The sequence below is a fragment of the Sminthopsis crassicaudata genome, chromosome 5 (assembly GCF_048593235.1).
Source record: "Sminthopsis crassicaudata isolate SCR6 chromosome 5, ASM4859323v1, whole genome shotgun sequence".
NCBI classification, from domain to species: domain Eukaryota; kingdom Metazoa; phylum Chordata; class Mammalia; order Dasyuromorphia; family Dasyuridae; genus Sminthopsis; species Sminthopsis crassicaudata.
The window spans coordinates 226,128,752-226,140,074 of NC_133621.1; positions in this window are offsets into that span (position 1 = coordinate 226,128,752).

Sequence of the window (11,323 nt, forward strand, 5' to 3'; positions counted from 1 at the left end):
AAATAAAAATACAGATGAGGAAACAGATTTGAAATTAATAGCAAAATAAGTATTCAGAGCCTGTGTTTTCTAACTCTAGTCTAGATTAGCAACAATTTAACTAGCTAAAATATTAGCAAAGATTTAATCACTTGATTATTTTATTAATATTCTGAAATGTATGGAGGGATTTCTGTGGGTTATTAGTTTAGGGTAAGGGTTCTGGGGTCTGTTTTGATAACTATATTTCAATAAAGGAGAAATTAAACAAGCACTTATTAAATAACTACTAGAACACTGTGCTAAGTACTTCACAAATATTATAGCATTTAATCCTCATAACAATCCTGATTAGTGATAGTATTATCTCCATTTTACAGATGAGAAAGTTGAAGCAGACATCGTTAGGTGGGATTTTGCCCATGGTTATACAGAGAAGCATCTGAGGCTAAATTTGAATCCAGGTCTTCTAGACTGCCTTTATGGAGTAGATTTCCTTTGCAATCCTATTTATTTTATTTTATACATTTAGAAACATTGTTTTGGGGGTTGAGGTCCTGCAGGTTTCACCAAATTGCAAAAGGGGTCTATAAAAGAAAAACATTTAAGAACCTCAGTCTAGAGTAAAGACTTGGAAAATCTAAAAAAAAAAAAAAAAAAAAAAAGACCTATCATTATCCAACAATCCATTGTTTTCTCTATCCCAAACACATAACCTCACCAAGACAAAAAGATACAGCTGCCCTAACCCATGTATACAGCCTTCAGGCTATAAGTTCTGATTTTATAACTTTTTAGTTTTATCTTTGAGCTTTTTTTTTTTTTAACCTTTTCCTTTTAATCTGATTTTTCATGGGTGAAATATTGGGAACCAGGTACACAACTTGATTTGTCTGCTCACATGTCCCTAGGAATGTCCATCTATTAATCAGGAAGCCAAGCCTTAAAAAGATGATATTCACTTAGAATATGGGATCATAAAGTGTTAAAAAGCCAAAAACTACTTTAGAGATAATTAGTTTAATCTCATTTTTCAGAGGAGAAAAATTAGTCTCACAGGTATAAGCTACACAGCTAGCTATTGTGTGAGGTGGAATCTGAACTCAAATCTTTCTGCCTCCAAGTCAAGACAATACATTATGCTTCTCTTTAAAAAAAAAAAAAATTCTGTATGAAACATAAAATATTACTTTAAACCCTTAGCCTTTAACTGAATAGAACCAAATGAATTAACAATAAGGAAACAAGAAGTTACTTTTGACCTCTTCTCAAATTGTCAAAATCTGGCTGTAATTGAATCTGCTTTCTCTCCTTTTTTCTTTCTTTTAAAAACATATCCATAGTCATCATGGCTATAGGTTTTATATCCCTGCTTTTGCAGGGTATCACATTATGTAGGTCTTTCCTTATAATAAGTTATATAAGGTTAGAATTTGAGCTATTGGATTATAAACGCTTTGAAGGCAGAGCCCGCCTTTTGCCTCTTTTTGTAGTCCCAGTGCTTACTTAGTACATAGTATTTGGTTTAATAAATGTTGATTGATTGATAATCCAATATCAGTGTTTCAGTAGTAAAAATGAAATTATAAAGTGGAAATAGGTATAGAAAAATTGCACGTTTAACATATATTGAATTGCTTACTCTCTAGGGGATAGAAAAAAATGGAACACAAGGTTTTGCAAGGCTGAATGTTGAAAACTCTCTTTGCATAATCTGAAAATAAAAAGTTATTATTAATATTTTTAAAAGATTCTGTGAAAAAGCTTTGTCTCTCTCTCTCTCTCTCTGGTCCACATAACCCTCTTCCTATTGTGTCCAAAGAGTAAATATCACACTTTATTCACAGCTCTAATACCATGGAATTAATCAGGTACTAGCACTAATTTCCATAGAACTGGAAGTTTGAGCTTTGGAGACCTCGGGGATAGGATTCTCAGCCAAATGGTGCATCCAGACAACCTGACAGGGAGGCTGGAAGAAGCCAAGAAACCAGGACAAGAGCTCAATGAGGATTTTGGACTTGGAATTAGAACAATGCTATATAGGAATCAAACTAAGTTATGAAACAAATCCTGTTCCTCTCTCCAAAGAGTGAGATAGGGTAAGGGGGACAAGGACTCTGCCTCTCATGTCAGAAGAGAATGTTTATATATTTGTTACCATACATTTTGAAATATTTGCTACTTTGTAAAAACTATTTGGGCAGTTAGTAGCTAAATGGAACTGGGGTGCTGGGGATCCTGACAAATGGTGGACTTGTTTTCCTGATCCTTGGCAAGGATTTTTCTAACATATATGTCCATCCTAGAAGACTGACACAGCCCTGACCTGATCCTGTCTCAGTGCCCCCATAAAGGGTGTTGTTTTAGATTTTAAAGAAAAGGACTTACTCTGTACTGGGCCCTATGCTTTGTTCTAGGAATACAATACAAAGAAAGGCCAAAAAGAAAAAAGTTCCTGCTTTCAAGGAGTTCATATTAATTGTCCTTTGGAAATTGCATGGTTCTTTTCATAAACTCAAGCTTTTCCCTAAACAATTGTCTACCTTTAACCCATTCTTAAAAACCAATATTCTTTCAGTGATATTTTTATGAATTGAAATTATAGAATAATAATAATCTCTGAAAAGTTAAAATTGTGAATGATCCAAAGGACAGGAGAAAATTACATGGGAGGCTTGAGTAAGGTGCAATTCAACGTGTGTGTGTGTGTGTGTGTGTGTGTGTGTGTGTATATATATATATATATATATATATATATATATATATATATATATAGTGCGTGTATGCATGTGGGTACATATGTGTGCTTATTGTGTGTATATATATGTGTGTGTGTACATATATGTGTATATACATGCATTAAAGAGAGAATGGATTTATTGAAGCAAAGGTATCAACCTTATAGAGTCCAAAACATCAGATTAAAATGTAATTGGGGAAATATTGAGTTAAATAAATAAAAATAGAGTAACATATAGGAAATATTAAAAATATTATAAATATTTTTTAAAATATGCTGCCCCCAGGGATACTTATATTTAGATTTGTGGCCATAGTTTCTATTTGAGTTTGATATCACTACAATAAGACATCAGAGAGATAAAGTCTTCTTATTTACAATGTATAATACCATCAGATGCCAACCCTGAAGTTGTTATCATAGCTCCTAAAAGAACCTAAAAATATATCTGGTCCAAACTTCTCATTTTATCAATGAACAATCTCAAGCCCAGACATGCCAAGTAATTTGTCCCAGACCTAGGATTCAAATCCAGGTCCCAAACTACAAATCCAGCCCTATTTTCATGGTTCTGCACTGGGCTAAAATTACAACTTAATATCTCTGTGGACCTTTGTTTTCTTGTCTGTAAAATGGTGGAATTGGACAAGTTGCCGATTCCAGCTTTAAGTTGATGTCCTATGATAATGAGTCTTGACTTTAATAAGAAGAATTTTGTTGCTGTTGAGACATGTCTAACTCTTCATGACCCCATTTGGGGTTGTCATGGGAAAGATACTGAAATACTTTGTCATTTCCTTCTCCAGCCCATTTAATAGCTGAAGAACTGAGGCAAATGGAGTTAAATAATTTGTTTAGGATCTCACAGCTAGTAAGTGTCTGGGATCAGATTCCTGAATTCAAACCCAGTATTCTCTTCAGTGACTGCCCCTAATAAGAGGGATTAAGTTTAGATATTAAAGAACTTCCTGACTCTTGGAGATAATATGAATTGAACTGGACCAAGGCTTCTGAAACTTTTCCCACTTGCAACCCCTCTTTGTCCAAGACATTTTAATGCAAATCTGGGTATAGAGGTATATAAAATAGGTATATAAGCCAAACATTTACTGATAATAAATCATAATTTCATGAACTCCACATTCAGTTATGAAATCCTCATAGTGGGTAACAACCCAGGTTTAAGAAGCTTTATTCTATACTACCTTGGCAGAGTATAAACACATTCTTCAGTGGAAGTACAATTTGAGACAATTTATAAAGGTGTTCACTTTTTGTACTTTGTGGACAAGTCACAACCCTTCCTAGGTCTTATTCGTCATTTGTTAAAGGAGGAGACTTAAAACAGAAGACCTCTCTGAGGTCACCTTCTCCTTTAATTCTAAGATCCTATATTTGGCCTAAGGAAGAAAGTGTCCTAAATGAAAGAAAAGAGACAGGCTGACCCTCTCATGGTGAGATCATAGTCTTTTGGGTCTCAGAACATATCCTCACTTTGGGTCTCAGGAGTCTAACTCCCTCTATAGGTACATATCTGGAGTTTCCCCTGTGTTTTTCCTCCTGCACAGGTGGGGCTTAGCTGACTCAGCCATGAGTCTGAGTTTCGGCAGTGTGGAGCATATTGCAGAACACAGGCCTTGATTCATGGCAATAGGGAATTCCCTTCGCCTATGTGTTCATTCCCACCCTATCGGGGGCTTTCAAGAGGAGAGTGGGCTTCCTTTCACTGGGCAGAGATGTTAATCAGAATGCCAAAGGTGTCGCAAGATATTCCAGTCCACTAATTATGGACTGTCTCTAGTTGCCTCAAAGGGCAGGAGTGAGCAAGAGGTGTGAAAAATGGACTTTGTCATAGGTTAGATACAAAGGAATCTGTGTAAAGGGCTAGGGTATGGTAGAGTTCTGGGCTTGGATTCATTCAGTAAGGCCCAAATTCAAACCCAGTCTCAAAGACTAAATAAATAACTGTAAATTAGGAAATAATAATCCCATATAATTAATTTTAATAATTTTTTTCAGTGAGTAAAGTTATAATCTTTTATTGTACTTACATGTGTAAATAGGAAAATAAGGACAAAGAATACAATAAGAATAATAACAACTATCTTATCAGGCTTTTGTGAAGATCAGCTAAGATATATATGTCAAGTATTTTGCATACTTTAAAGTAGCTATATAAGTTTGAACCATAATAATTATAATAGCTAACATTTATGTAGCACTTAAATATTTGCACAACACTTTATAAAATATTATCTCATTTGATTCTCATATCTGATAGCAACTCTGGAAAGTAGATGCTATCCTTATCCCCGTTTTACAAATCCCTTTTACAAGGTAGAGGCTCTCAAGCTTTTTTGTGTAATAGGCCTCTTTGGCAATATGGTGCTTCCTATGCACCATGGACTCCTTTTCAGAATGTTTTTTAAATAAATGAGTTCAATTGCAGGATAACTCAACTGAGTTCACAGATCCTCTGAAATCTCTTCCAAGATACTTTGGGGTCCTATGGACCTCAGGTTAAGAACTCCTCTTCTAAGTGAAAGTTGAGGATGGGCTAGGCAGGTGACTTGTCTCACATTTAAAAATAAAATGTTGAAGTAAGAGGGATTTTTTAATTTTTTAATCATTTGTCATGTTTGACTCTTCCTGACCCTATTTGGGGTTTTCTCCTAAAAGATACTAAAATGATTTGCCATTTCCTTATCCAGTTCATTTTACAGATAAGGAAACTGAGGCAAGGAGGGTTAAGTGATTAGGATTAGTTATAAGAATGAACTTTCTAGCTCTTTGGGGAGCTTAGGCATGGGAAGGAAGTGAAGGAAACTCTCCTTTTGGAGAAGTTTTCTACTTGCTAGAATGGATCCTGAGTGTGGTGATACCTAACTTCAGTCCCTCCTGTTTCTTTTTTTCTAGTCTTGCATTTCTGGCTCTACCCTAAGTATTGTTAGGTGCCAGGTCTGTGGGGGAATGTAGTGAATAATAACCATCTGATGCATTGGCTCCTTTCTTTCAAAGTTCTGTCTTCCAAATTTGCCCTTAGCAAAGTGTCATTTCCAGAAGATGGAACATACCACCCAAGACCCTAAAATAAAATCTTCATTTTTTGTCATTGTTGGGGATTTGGAGTAGGGAAGAAGAAATATCAAAGAGATGTGAAGTTGTACTTCCTTAAAACAAAAATATAATTATTTGATCCCTGAAATATGGACAGATGGCCCTGTAGTGTATTCACAGAAGATGAATGGATTTGGCTGTTCCATGGCATGCTATCGGAGATATAATCGTGGCATTGGAATTAGGAACACCTGGGTTCCAACTGCATCAAATACTTTATTAACTGTTGGAACCCAGGCAAGTCAATTAACCTCAGTCAGACACAGTTTTCTCACTTGGAAAATAGCAGCCTTTTTGCAAAGTTATGATGAGGAACAAATGAACAATAAGGGAAAGTGAGTTGCAAACTTTAAGTCACTCTTAAAATGCTAGCTATTTTTACTCTATCCCCTAAACAAACTGGATGTTTCCCTTAAGGAGAGTTTTGTTTCACACATATGGCCTTTCCCCTCACTACCTGAGTCTATATTGGGAAAACAGGAGAAATAGAATTGACATTGATCTAAGTCTTTTAAACATAACAATCTCCAAATACTTTTCGGTCTGGATCAGTTGCTGTGGTCTGCCTAGAACTAGTTCTGTGAACTCAAATATACACTCTGAATCTCAATTTCCTCATTTATAAAATTGGGGAAATAATGTTTTTACTAAGTTTACTGATAAAGTGTTTTATGAGTTCTAAACTGTCAACCTGAAGTAGGCAGTTAAGGCACTCCCTAGAGAGGCAATTAAAATTATATACTAGATCTGGAGTCAGGAGGATCTGAGTTAGAATTCTATATAGTAAGTAGACATTTACTAGATGTGGGACTGTCTGAGCAAATCACTTGATTTCTTTTAGCTTGTTTCCTTATCTGTAAAATGAAAATAACAATTATATCATTAATGAGATGATTTCTATAAAGCTTTTTTGCAATTTTTAAAGTCTATTAGCGAACAATTTTCAAAACTAGCCACTAACACAATTCTTTGTAATTTTACTTCTAATCTCATTTAGTTCAGTTCAAACTGCTGTCCTTCAGGTTTGGTCCTGGATCCTTTACTCTTTTCTCTCTATATTATTTCTCATAGGCTCCCATGGATTCAGTTATCATTTCTTTGCTTACAATTCTCACATTTATCCAGCCAACCCTAAATCTTACTGATCTCTTAAGCTCAGCATGACCAAAATTAAGCTTATTATCTTTCCCAAGCTTCCTTATTACTTTTGAGGGGATCACCATCCTTCCAATCTCTCAGATTCAAGCTAGGTATCATTCTAGCTCCTCACTTTTTGTCACCCCCATGCTCCTCTGTTGCTAAAGCCTGTCAATTTTACCTCACTAACATGTAATAAATGTGCCCTCTTCTCTCTTCTGATACTGCTTCCACTTTGGTCAGGCCATCAACTCTTCACATCTGGATTATCAAATATAGACTCCTGTTTGAGGTTCAAAGTCCTTCATAGCCTTCTTCTCCCCCCCAACCTTTCCAGTCTTCAGACATGTTACATCCCATCTAGTTCTCTCTGATACTGACTTCCTTGGGGTTCCTTAAACAAAAACCCCATTTCCATTTTCACTGGGCTGTCTCCCAAGTATGGTAAGTCCTTCCTTAGCATTTCTGCATCTTGGCTTTCCTGTTTTTATTCCGAGCCCAGCTACGATCCCATCTTTTACAGGAAGCCTTTCCCAACTCCTTTTAATTCTAGTGCTTTCCTTCTGTTAATTATTTCCCTTTTATCCTGAGCATTGTTTGTACATGGCTATTTGCTTTTGTTTTCCCCACGAGCTCCTAATAAGATTGTGAACTCCTTCAGGGCAAGAACTATCTTTTACCTTTCTTTCCATTCCCATTGCTTAGCATAAAGCATAAATAGGCATTTTTTTGTGTTGTTTATATTTAAGTTCAAAATAAAGAAAACTGAAAGAAAAAAAATTTAAGTAAACAAAACCATAAAGATCAAATCCGACTCAATTGAAGAAATAGCAGAAGATAAGAGTCCCATATTACGCTTAATTTTTGGATTTTTTCCAATGTATTTTTCAGTTATGCTCACTTTTTTTTCCTCTCAAATAAAATACTCTTTGTTGTATGGGATCTCTCTGTAGAAGGGGGAAAGGGAGTGATATATATATAGGATACTATAGTGATGTAAGATATAGAAAAAATCACTAAAAAGAAAGTTTAAAATAATTTAAAAGACAGATTAGTAGTAACCTTGGAGAGAGTCAGTGAAAAACACACAAATGCCTATTTATGCTTTATGTTAACTTGAAGGGTAAAAAATAAAAGTTCAGTGTTGTTCAGATATGTATTTTTCTTATTATTAGTGATTTGGAGCATTTTTTTCATGTGATTATGAATATTTTGTACTTCTTCTTTTGAGAACTGTTTAAGTCATGTTGTTTGGCCATTTATTTAACCAATAATCTTTGAATTGCCAAATGTGATAGAGAATTTGCCAGTCTACTTTGGTAGAAGTTCCTTACCTCAGAGCTCTATACACTGATAAGATCACAGATATGAGGTTCTCCCTTCTCCATCCATTACTTCCTCCATTCTCACTACCCCTCCCCAAAAATGAACAAACATGCTGTCTCCCTATTAAATGTAAATCCTTCAACAACCTGGACATTTTCATTTCTTTGTCTCCCTATCTACTAGAAAATTGGTGAGATTAATAAATACTCCTGGATTATTATCCACCTTAGCCATTTAGCATGGATATTCATAGTGAGTTGTCCCGGGCCAAAAAAAAGAAAAGAAAAAAGAAAAAAGAAAAAGACCTATTTCTTCTTATCTGTTAGTTTAAGAAAAAGGAATGCCCTGAGGGAAAAAGTGCTGTTCCAGCATTTAGGGCAAGACATTTGGAAGGTGGAATAAGGAAGGAAACAAGCACTTATTAAGCACTTATTGTGTATTATTTTCTGCCATTTAAGGCTTTGGGGTCTATTTCTTCACCAGTAAAATAAGAAGATTTGAGTAGTTGATATTGAAGCTCATTTTAAAATTTTAAATTGTACTTATTCTGTAATTAGAATCTTCTGCTTTTAATAACCTCTATCCCCTCAACTCCCAATTAATTTACATAATATGTGCCTAACAAAATATAACGGTATGTGTCTAAGAGAACCAAGTTATTGGATGTGTTTTGAGGAAATAGGATTGATGTTGATGGTAGCAGTATCAGGGAACCCTTTCTTCTCTCTGCAGATTAGATACTGAGGCCTAAGTTTGTTTTAAAGCCTTTTGAATAATCCTGATAAGTAAGGATATTTTAGTCATGTCTGACTCTTTATGACCCCATTGGGGGTTTTCTTGGAAAAGATAAAGAAATGATTTGCTATTTCCTTTTCCAGTTCATTTTATAGATGAAGAAACTGAGGCAAAGAGGGTTAAGTGACTTGGGCAGGATCCTATAGTTTGTGTCTGAAGCCAGATTGTTTTCCTGATTCCAAGCCCACTGTTGCATCAAAGTACCACATAGCTGCTCTTGAGTATGTGTTTATGTGTCTACTTACACATACATGTATATATCTATATATCTAGATAGGTATACACAGGACCTATTCAGAATGATTATAAGGTAGTTTAGCGGGGAATGCACTGGTACAGTAAAAGCTTCATGGAGAAGGTGGCGTTTGAGCTAATTCTTGAATTAAACCAGAAACTGCAAAAGTCAAAAATAGGAATAAAGTGTTTTTCATGTCTAAGGGAAAGCAAATACAGAGGAAGGGATGGTAAACTGCAATGTCATGTGTGCAGAGCTCTCATTCCCAAGAGCCAAATTTGCCAAATCTTGTCAATTCCATCTCCTCAATGTCTCCAGCATCTGTATCCTCCTCTCTTAATCAAGTATGGAGTAAAGGGCAAGAAGGAAGGTTTTGAATGGGGCCCTTTGACAGTTAGAACTGATAAAGAGTTCCCTCCTGGTCTCCTACAACCACACCCCTCTCACCACCGTGAGAACTTTCTCTTTCTTAAGATCAGCTGTTATTTCCAACCACAGTTTCACCACCAAATCACCCATATATATTTTTTTTGGTGGGGTGAGAGAATCCAACATATATTAATTCAACATGTATTAATTAAAGGTGCACTGTTCGCCAAGTACTGTAGGAGGTTTCATACTTCAAAGCAGCAAAGTATAGTGAAAGGAATTACAGCCAGAAGACCTGAGTTAAAATGTGCCTTCTGACATGTCTAGCTGTGAGTTCAAAATGTGCCTTCTGACAGGTCTAGCTCTGTGGCTTTGGGTGGATACCTTCACCTTTATGATCACTAGATTTCTCAGGAGCAAAAAGAGGAAAATGATATTTGCATAACTTATTCTATAGTTTCATTGTGAGGCTATCCAGTGAGATAATGGATACTAAAGCTCTCTCATTTTAAAGCCTTATCATTATTAGGGAAGATAAAATAGTAGGCACATAACCATAATTCAAGATAGATTGACATAAAGGTACAAAATCCTGGATAAGAACTTGAGGAAAGAGAGATCACTTCTGGCTGAAGCATTCTGGAAAGGCTTTTGGAGAAAGGAGGTGACTCCAATTTCAAACAAATTTCAAATTTTAAAAGGCAGAGATGGATGGATAGTGGGATAGTATATTCTAGGGATAGGGGATTGCAGCAACAAAGATGAAAGGTAGAAAAGAAAGAGGAATCAAAGCCTTCTGACTTTAAGGAAGAAAAGGTTATTCTATTTGTATGAGTTCTAATAAGCCTGGAGAATTAACCTTGAACCCATTTGAGGTGTTGGGGAAGGTATAAAGGAAGCTTAACAATCAGGGAAAGGAAATATTAAGTATTCTATGGAATCACTATGCTGTTTTTTACAAATATTTTCTCATTTAATCCTCACAATAATCCTTTGAGGTGAGTATTGTTAATATCCACATTTTACAGATGTGGAAACAGAAGCAAACAGATATTAAAAAGATATTAACTTGGGCAGCTAGGTGGTGCAGTGGATAGAACACCAGTCTTGAAGTCAGAAGGACTTGAGTTTAAATCTGATCTCAGACACATAACATAACACTTCCTAGCTGTATGGCCCTGGGCAAGTCACTTAACCGCAATTGCCTCAGGAATGGAAGGAAGGAAGGAAGGAAGGAAGGAAGGAAGGAAGGAAGGAAGGAAGGAAGGAAGGAAGGAAGGAAGGAAGGAAGGAAGGAAGGAAGGAAGGAAGGAAAGAAGGAAGGAAGGGAGGGAGGGAGGGAGGGAGGAAAGGAGGAAGGGAGGAAAGGAGGGAGAGAGGGAGGGAGGGAGGGAGGGAGGGAGGGAAAAGACCAGAGTCACATTGCTAATAAGTGTCTGAGGCTGAGTTTAACCATGACTCTAGGCTCAGAACTCTAGGCTAAAGCACCATCTAAGCCAGAGCTTCTTAAATTTTTCCTACTAGTGACTTCTTTTTCCCTAAGAAATTTTGCGCATCCCTGGGTATATAAGCATATAAAATAAGTATTCAGATCAAATATTTACTAATAATAAATCATAATT